The 9,872-nt window shown below is 37.4% G+C and overlaps 1 protein-coding gene across 1 annotated transcript in view; it reads left to right on the top strand.

Moving 5' to 3' along the window:
- Positions 1–487: 487 nt before the first annotated feature.
- Positions 488–9,872, top strand: part of LOC137404706 (transcriptional enhancer factor TEF-1-like) — a 67,767-nt gene continuing 58,382 nt past the window's right edge. Inside the window, exons 1-2 of the mRNA XM_068090940.1 lie at positions 488–618; positions 4,101–4,304. The gene's annotated coding sequence lies outside the window, so the exon portion shown is untranslated. The remainder of the gene's footprint in view (positions 619–4,100; positions 4,305–9,872) is intronic.

The raw sequence follows: 9,872 nt of genomic DNA, 5'->3' as shown, positions 1-9,872 counted from the left end.
AAGTCACCACAGGTAAACCTGTATGCATATGTATATATGCTTATGCTGCAGACAGCGTACTGTTTCAGCTATTGAAGCCTCATCAATGCAGCTCAGAGCCAACAAGGGAGCTAACTCCGATTATTGATGAGAGTTGACTTTCTGCCATCAATGATATACAGCCCCCCATGGGGCTGTATATCATTGCTGCCAATGGGGGCTGTATATCATTGCTGCCATGAAACAACTAAGTCGTCTCACAGACTTTAAGAAATTCAATGTGCGACACTAGAATGCTCAAATCACAAAAGTCTTCTATACATATGAAAGTGTGGTACGATAATTTGTTGTTTGACCAAAGTCATTCATCGATATGTAAAAATGTAATAATTTATAACATACCGTAAGAGTTGCTCTTCTAATCTTGCGAAGAAGACAACTCTTATATTGGTGCTACGTTGCCCGCAAAAAACGTCATGTACTAGTTCGAATCTAGCATAGGTCGTTACGCGCAACGGTGATGATAATCTCCCGGGCATACTTGAGATCATTCCTTGCATACCTTGATCGCAGTTTCGTTTTCAGCATTTGAATTGGATTTCTTATGCCTGACAGTGAAAACCAAAATTCTTCGTGTTGGTAAGCAAACTTTATTTAAGCTATTTGCTATCGCTTACTGCGTAAATAGGTAAACTTTGCTGACGCTGATTCGTCTTTGACCTCGCAGCTTCAAACATGGCTGGCATAGCTGAAATTCTTTAGGAATGCCTACTGAGCTTCCGCATGATCGCGATGTTTGCGTAGTGTCTCTAGAGAATTATATGCGTAAACTTGCGATTTTTTTTTATTTGTGTACGTTTTGACGAAAAACTTAAGTTTAAAATTACCGTTTGTGTACAAGTGTACGAACTAATTGTGATAGGAGTAAATGCTGTTCTTGTACTGGTCAGGTAGGTGAGCATCGCTGCTGAAGCTAATCGCCTCGTAGCCTGTTGAGTTAAATTTAACAGTTTAAGTTTATGTTAAAAAAACTTTGAGTAATGCTTTTCAGCTAGCAGAACAGTATCTTTCAGTTGGTATGCAATCCTATCTCATCTCATGTTGTGACGTTGCTATTATATTTGCTGTTTTGGTATGTCCATTGACTATTAACAAAACATAGTTGCTTAATAATATGCAAACGTAATGCTGTAGTTTTTTATGCATGCATAAATTGTCCTCATGTTATCAATGCCTAGCACGTTACGGGAATCTACCGTTTGTATTCATGTATCACTAGCGATGCACAATCAAACTCAAGAAATATATTCAATTTGTATTATTTTAAATGCTTGTCTAATCAAACTGTCATTCTATGTATTATAAACCTTAGTATGTTTTATAATACCAAGCAAAAAGATGATGAACATCGACAGTTGGTACAATCATTTATGAGCATGTCTTAATTCATAACTTTGGGCTATTTGTGGTCTTCTATCGTGATTCTGCAGATAGTCAGTCAAAAATCACTGCTGTAACTGCTAGACGATTAAACGTAATGGTGGCTTGATATAATCAATAAAACTGATGAAATTTCTGCTTAAATTATATCTGACAATAGCAGACAATAATTACAAAATTTCGAATTATACTATTTTGCCATTAACAAGAATTTAGCTTTGAGGGGTTGCTGGAGGGAGATGGATTTATGTACAGACGCAGGAATCAGCTGTTGCTTATTATAGTAGCGGTTATCTAGTTCTCATTTAATTCAAATTCTGTGGTCTTCTGTCGACCATCACTCATTTTTATGCTTTTTTTGACGCTGGTGTTCCACGTGTGCTTGCCAGATCAATGTGAAATTTTATGTTGCTGGATTTAGTAATCTCTGATTAGACCACCATTAGGCTTGAAAGGATCAATAAAATATTAAGATTTCATATCTCACTGTGTTATTTTTTCACTTTACCCATGTTTTGAACACAAGACATTGAGGTGGATAACAGGTATTATCTAACTCATCGTCTTGTCACACGTTATGAATCTTTGAGCATGTTGATGTAGCAGTATCGCATTGAATGTTCAGAGAGTTTCATTTGCTAGTGGATTGTACTTTTTGTTAAATGACCATAAATTCTAGCAGGTAGCCTTAATAGGTGCAGTTAGTTATATATATGCGCAACAGCAACGTTGGTTAGTATGATAGCGATCTAGTACTCAAGTACATTATCCACCAATCATTTATGCCATATTATGTGCAATTATGCTGTACACAGAGATACAACATTAAATCATTTGTTCTCCTCTATTTCAAACACTTCAATGCGCTCTTTTTTAACCACATAAAAGGTGTAAGGAGACACTTTGTAAGGATCTAAGTTGCTGTATTGATATCAACTAGTGCTGTGAGTATAGAGAACCAACCGTATCAAGTTGACAAACGTTTAAGGAATTAAAACAAGCTGAATTCAGACTGTGCAAGGTTTTATCAGATTTGATCCTAGTGTATTTAAGTAAAGGTGAGTATGTTAGTCAAAGGCATTTGGTAGATGGTCAAGCGAGCTCTTAGTCACATCGACTGGTGACAACGCTTGAAATGATGATTGATTGCTCTGAGGTCATGAGGTTATAATAATATGATGGTTGTTTACGCATTGACTAGGGTAATGTGCTGGTGGCCCTAGCGAGGGATGTTTGAACTACATCTACCAAGTCCGAGGCGCTCGTGTTATTATTTATACGTACGCCATTTTACAGTTTTGTTGATGGCTTTCTTGTAAAGATGAAACTGAATTTCTATCTCCTTTAGGGGTTAAGCAACTCGGTTGTTTGCGTATAGCTTGATATACGCTAAGTCATGTTTGGAAGAGGTGTATCAGCTAGCCTGAACGCGTACTAGCAGGAGCTAATGGACAATAAATAATGATGGAGCTAATAATAACAATGATATTAAACTGCCAGGAGAGCATAATCAATGTGTACAATACCGGCTACGAAACACACACACCCTACCTTATGGCTATAAGGTTAAATATCAATTGGGTGATAGGTAACTCTCTGTATTCGTGTCAATGGTTAACAAGAGAGGTCTGAGTTTTCGTTTACTGGTTTCGGCTACCAACCTTGCGTGAGGAGATGGCTGTTGACCTATTAATATTTGATTATTCTTATCGGAGATGCTATAAAAGGCAGGTTTGGTTTGTTATTGTAAGCTGAAAGTATACAAAAACAGGTTTCATTATGATATATGACCTGTCAAAGCAACCGCAAGGCTTAGGAGAACTCTGATATATAATAGATTTGTCATCGTTGGCAAGTTAGAGGCTTGTCAACTCGTCTTTTCTAGCTCACCCGTGCCCTTACTCTTAGCAGCCAAAATTGCTTACAAGAAAAAATTCCTCTCTATCTCATTTGAAGTAAATACAACTACGGCGAGCTGAGCTTGAATGGTGCAATTCATTTCATCCTCTTACATATACAGACCATCGCTATATGATGATTTGATTGTTCGGTGGTGGTTTTAAGGTAGATTTGAAAACCACTACTATTTAAAGAGATACCACCAATGGCATAAATGATATAATAGTGTAATGGCGATTTATCTCACACCTTATGATTTTCAGAGTGAGTGATACTAGAACCAAAAGCTTATTCCACAGCCTTCCACGCACACGGGCATTCATGAAATAAATGTTTTTAATTATTAACAACACCAAACAGTTTCCTTCGAAGTTAAATTATAACAAAATATTAACAAAAATTTACAAGTTCATTTACATAATAATAATAATAATAATAATATTGCGAATCGTCTATTTGCCATATCGAATTGTCTGCTGATTTTTGGAAATCGTGAAGCGCTATTTACGTACTGATTTCCTTGGGCAAAAGTGTTTCTTGTTGCCGAAACATAATTCACTCAATTATATCAAATCTGTCTTAATTGTTATAGCTTCCTATCAGGCCTGTCTACAACTGGACTAGGTTTCCTAACAGTTGTAGTAAATTTGTAATGGCTTACGCAATCAACAACACATGATGCCAGCTAGTGCACAGCTTTCCAATTGTTGTTAGAAAAAATGAATACCAGGCACGCCTGCAACATCCTTCTTAGATGAGAGCTATATCGGTTGTTTCTGTAGGCGACCAAGAGGCTAGGCCCGAGTGAAGTCCAAGATATCCTGGTTTGGAGATCACCTAAGTCAAGAGTTGTCACTGAAGGGCAACCTGTGGTGAAGCAACGGGAGTCCTACGAGTCGGCCGGGATTATCTGTCGAATGCATGTGATACTTCCTTCCGATTCTTCACAGGCTCCTGTTTGAAGTTTTGTTGGAAGAGCGCAGCGGGTATTTTAAACATTAGTTTATGTATGTTACGACTACGATAGGGTTTGCTTTCTCAAGGGGTAGCTATACAATCTATGTCATGCGGATGCTAAAGGGAAGAAGCATGCCTAGGCTATGTTGATGTTTGGCAAACTTGCGTCGCTCGTGCTACATAGGCTAACACTGTTTTTGTGTGTTTTAAAAAGTTACAAGAAATGACATGCTTGCCATTGGGAACAGTTGTATTCACATCTAGTATGACGGCAAGCGGGTCATTGACAAACAGCGTTCAATGCGTGACTCCATCCATCGAACAAATGTTTAAATTGCGGAAGAGTTATCAACAATGAAAACACATAGTAGTATCAAGGAAAAATATTGGATGTCTCTTCCATTCAACATCAGTACCCTAAGACATCAGTAGGTATAGATACCCCTTGAGATGACAACAAGCTCCTGTGATCATGTGCTCAAGATAATATGTTCGCTGGCTCATCAGCGAAATTTACCGCTTGCATAGGTGAATATCGTGTGGAGCATCAAATTTGACATGTGTTACATTAATCATAATAACATTAGCTGCCAGTCAGCCGATATGTCTATCAACAACTGGTCTGCCGGTTGCTGATGAGTTTGCCAAAGAGCTCGATGCGCATTCCCTTGGCAGGTGTTGCAACCTGTTCAACTGAAATTGCTTCCTCGTCTTAAATGTGATATCCATGACTGAGATTATGTTATGATGGTAAAATTGGACTAGAGATGAGTCGGTCTCTTAAATAGTTGGTGCGTATCCCAGTTGCGATGTGATGAACTCATGGGCTACTCGGTAAGATAACCGTTTGGACTAACAGTTGACTTTTTGTCCGTCTGACAGATCTATTTGCAAGCATTATGTTCATTGTTCCGTCGTTTATTGATTGTTTATAAAGTCTTTGTGTCGAAGGAAAGTCTCTTGTTCATCCGCTAAGAGAGTGAATTGCATTGTTAGCATTAGCTCCCCTAGTTAAATTCTGGCGTTTGTGCGCTCACACGTGAGATGTGCAAATAATAATTTATTCTTTTGGATGGCGCCTTAGCTGATCCCATATACATAATTTTGAAGTGTGTTTGTCTTTCGGGCCAGCGGCGGTCTCATTCTAATCTCTCCTGCAGGTTGGGTGTTTGAGTGGCAACTCTGTTGGTGACGTTTTGAGTTTAGAAAAGGTTTTACACAGTTTATCCTACATTCGTACTCGGCTGTGTGGCGATAGTAATATAACACCTAGGAAAGCCATTGTTCTCCGATCAAGTGCCTCACATTGTCAGTTAGTTTTATGAGGTCCTTCTCGAGGTATTATCGTTTTTGTGCATCTTTGGTGATTACTGTTAATCTTTGCTAGTAGAGAGATTATACGAGTCGGTGATTTCACCTCGTTGCCAGGGCATCCCTTCTGATAGCTTTAGTAGTTTGATATTCTGTTGCCAAGGCGACGGAGTTGAGCGACTAATGATAATGCATGCAGTTTGGTAACCAAGTTCTCCGCGCCAGATGTTAACTTCAAACATAGTGTCAACTAATATTTCACCTCTTGTCCGGCTTATTGAATCGTTTCACTTATGAGAACCACTGATTTAAAAACAGTAGAATCACTAGTCGTATTGCTCCGCTTCCTTTTACAGCAGTGAAATTTGTAGCGAAATAAGAGGTGGGCCAGCGTAGCAGCAATGACGCATTTGCTGATGTCGAGCGAGGTTTGTCTTTTGAAAGGTTTGCTACTGATTGAGAAGCTGTGGGTCATGTGTCACAGAGCATAAATAAAGGAGTCAATGAACTATAGCTAAGGTGGCACCATGATTGACTGTTAACGCTTGGCCATTTTTGCAACACCCCTCCCTTTGTACTTGATCAAGGTATTGGGGGACTCTTTTGGATTTCTGATCCTAATAGGGGGTGTCAGTGTTACATGATATAGTAGGCTGCACATATATGCCTTGAAAAATTGAAATGTACTGCTTTTTGTTTGTTGGCTCATTTGAATATATGAATCAGTCAGGTTCTATGACTTATCACAATGTTTTGATGGCGCGACGACGGCGCGGTTAATCTGCAAGTTTGTCATCCACAAGATGGAAGCAGCAAAAAACTGAAAGTTAAGCGAGTTTTGTTAGTCGCAAATCTTTATTGAATGTTTAATGGTGGCGAAAGATGGAAACGGCGCTTGCGCATGATGTACAAGAATTACCCGCACAGCTATTACTTTATAAGCATATTTCTAACTTCAGTCATTCCTATTTTGATTTGAGCGGTTCCGAATGCGCCACTATAAGAACATAAAAATTACTCTTGTTCAGAAATTATCTTTTTTAACCAAACGCCACATTTATCTGTATCATGCGAATGTCCATTGAAATATTATCGCACGATAACTCAACGTGGGCACAACTCCATATCCGCGTCACAGAAACATAATGCATGGCACGAAAGCTATAGCCGAAGTTGCGGTCAATCAAGTCCTGTACACTTTGTAAAAAATTGTGGTTCAAGAAAGTTTTCACCGAATTTCTGTTAAGATTGAGAACAGCAGGAATATAGAAAAACACTGCAAATAGCAAATGCAATATTAGATACTATGTGAAGTTTGCTCGTAGAACTCGCACATGTGTGAATTGTCCTTCGAGTGAACACGATATTTTGCATTACTTAGCAGTATGAACATGTGTTTCCAAGCTTGGCGAATTTTTGTCAGAAAATCTAGAACAAAATTAATGTCAGTCTTACGTCTAATTCTAAGGAAAATAATGGATCACGGTGATTGATTGTTGACCCTTGAAACCATTATTAGCATTTAGTATACCCTAGTTTGACAGTCATTGATGGTGGGATGGATTGAAGGTGACAGCTTCTTACAAGTATGTGCATTCCTTCGCCGCTTTCTCTGTCACACTTTCCTGCTTTTCTTGTTACTGAGTATGGTCATTCTTTCTGGCTTCCTTGTAGAACGCCCAGCACCAGTTCAAAAATGTATGTAGACTGCCAGTTTTTATCCTGCTCATACAGAAACATGCATACAAGAGTCACAATTTAGGAAGGATAGAAAGATGGGTCGTTGACAATTTTTATTCCAAAGTCCTATTCAGTTAACTACGATTATTTTGCAAAAATGTCAAGTTTAACCCGTCGACAGTTGATTCTATGAATACAACCATAAATATAAGTTACTTAACTATTTTTTACTTTTGCCTCATGGTCTAATTTGTTTTAAACGGCCTTGACCTGTGTAAATAAAGTTAATATATATCCAACTTATATATTAGGATTGTAACAAGGTATTACAATTTTCAAGATATTAAAAAATCTTGAAAGTCAACATGTTTTTTCAAGTTGTTCAAATAATAAAAATGTTAGCTGGCAGGTCAAGATCAGTTAGAAGCAATCAGCTACCCATGGTAATTTTCATGGTATTAAATATTTTGCAAGTATGGTCATGAATAATGTCATATTAGTTATAGGCCTAAACTAAATTCGGTCTTTTTTAAAACAAATAAAGATTCAACTGGTGCAATGTTTTCTCATGATGTGATCTAACATATCAACTATACACATTGCTGGGACCTCTCAAATGCATTGCCAAAAATCACATCAGCATTGTAAGTTCTTGTCTTGGTTAAATATTCTCCACATTAACAATTTCTATGTGCTGATGCTCTAGTTTTAGAAATTGCTATAAACTAGTGATAATCACAGAAAAATATTTAAAAAAGTTATGATAAGGCCACGGCTAGTTTTATTTCACTCATATTGGTTAAAACATAATTATTTTAGAATTACCAAACTGCTGTCTCGGGGACATTTGCAATTATAATATATGGTTAATTGGAAATCCTGTGTAGTTTTTACACAGGTGGGGGATGAAATGATTGCATTAACACTTGACATGAGCATACTATTGTCAACTAAATTTGTTGACAGATCTATTTAATGGCAGCTTAAACGTCATTGCCACAATACAGTGAAGACAGGAGGTGAACAGTTTCTATATGAATTACATAGCCTGAGTTGTAAAGAGTTTTCCTTTGAAAATTAGCTTTGAAAATTGGACGGTAACATTTGCACATGTTATGAGTGTCTTTAACTCTTAATAATTTTCGAGCTTTATTTAAGAAAATTGCTAAAATCATAAGTTTGAAAATAGTTATTTATAGTCCTCTAGCTGCAGGTTAACCATTTGCAGAAATTATATATGAATTATGGCTGCTTATCCCAGTTAATTGGTATGGTAACGGACTAGATGCTCTAAGCCTTGCTTGAATGCATATGGAAGCTTCTGTCTCAGATTTTATTACGCTTGTTTATCCATTAAGGGGGACAACAAATCAGCAATACCTTTACAGAGGTTTCATTTAGTTGTGAATTGCAGGGAGTCATCTCTTTCCGAGTATTATTATGCCCAAACATAAAACATGGTTTTTTAGAAGAATTTCTTTAGTTTATGAATAAATTTTCTACTTAATGTACGTCAATAATGCGATAAACACATTTGAATAGAGCGGGTATGAATTCGATTTGATCGAATTTGATCAATCAAATGATTGATTTTGATCAAAGTTTTATAAAGTAAACCACTGAAGTCTCCCAATTGTTGCACAGTTGCTCTGTTATAAATTATGTCACAATATAGCCACTCTCATTACTGGCGTACGAAATCAGCAGTAATATCATTAAAAAGCCTTTGTTCTATGACAATATTTCTTGTTTTTAAGAACTGTGCTAATTTTGGAACTAATGCCTTTGTATGGCCAAGATAAGCTGAAAAAGCTATTTTGGTGGCTCATATGCAAGCCTTCTCCAAAATGGTTCAAAAATCTATTATTTTGGTTTTTCAGGCATGGGGAAACAACTCTTACTTAGTTGGGGAAACATGAATTTTTCAACAGTCATTCAATACCCGGGTGTAGTGTAGCATGTATATGTACATGTATATTTATTAGCCAACCTGTTACATTAGTAAGAAATGTAGTGGTAAGTTTTGAGTTTGCTTCAATCGGGCATAAAATGCCAAAATGAATATATGTACAAATATTTGTGCAAGTCACAGGTTGTCCATCTTTTGAGAATTTGGCTGGAAAGCTTTACATTTTAATGTCAGTTCTTTCAGCCAGAACCTAAATTCAGTATTTGGTTGGCCACTAATTGAGGATTTATTAGAGATATTGCTGGCAAAGAATTGTTCTGGTATATATATCTACCGCACTGAGGTTTTCTCAAATCTTCGTAATTTGTTTATTTTAAAATTTACGAGTGCCCCCATAGAGCACACGTATGATAAAGTGGCATAGTCTCCTACTCCAGTTCAAATGCTCTGTCTATCATCGCGCACGCGCCTCTTTCTCTCCTACGCAAGAAAGTAGCGTAGTTAGCGGGTTCTATTTAATATGTTCTTTAGACAGTCTGGTTGAGAGCGACCACAATGATATTGTTCCTTTTGCTGGAAGGAGGTTTATTTGCATAGTAGCCAATTAGGCTTGATCTTGTCTTTGTCTTTGCTGGTAAGAAGTAAATGTGTCCTGGCTGAGTCGAATATTATCCCTGTCAGAGCAATCTCCCAAGGC

The sequence above is a fragment of the Watersipora subatra genome, chromosome 9, assembly GCF_963576615.1.
Source record: "Watersipora subatra chromosome 9, tzWatSuba1.1, whole genome shotgun sequence".
NCBI lineage: Eukaryota > Metazoa > Bryozoa > Gymnolaemata > Cheilostomatida > Watersiporidae > Watersipora > Watersipora subatra.
This window is presented reverse-complemented; position numbering and strand designations above follow the sequence as displayed.